Below are 219 nucleotides of genomic sequence, written 5' to 3'. Positions count from 1 at the left end.
AAGAAAAAACAGATTTAATCAAAGAGTGACAACGAGTGACTCAAATGGTTTAATGTGATGAATATATCAAAAAATAAAATATGAAATAAAAACTGCCGAGGCGTGAATTTATGACTCGTATGATGAATAAAGAAAAGAACAGAGTGATTAAAAAAAAAGATAGCGATACATTGTACACTGAATGTTCTTTTGATGCAGTTAATATGTTTATTTAATGCG

The sequence above is a fragment of the Penaeus monodon genome, chromosome 33 (assembly GCF_015228065.2).
Source record: "Penaeus monodon isolate SGIC_2016 chromosome 33, NSTDA_Pmon_1, whole genome shotgun sequence".
Taxonomy (NCBI): domain Eukaryota; kingdom Metazoa; phylum Arthropoda; class Malacostraca; order Decapoda; family Penaeidae; genus Penaeus; species Penaeus monodon.
This window is presented reverse-complemented; position numbering follows the sequence as displayed.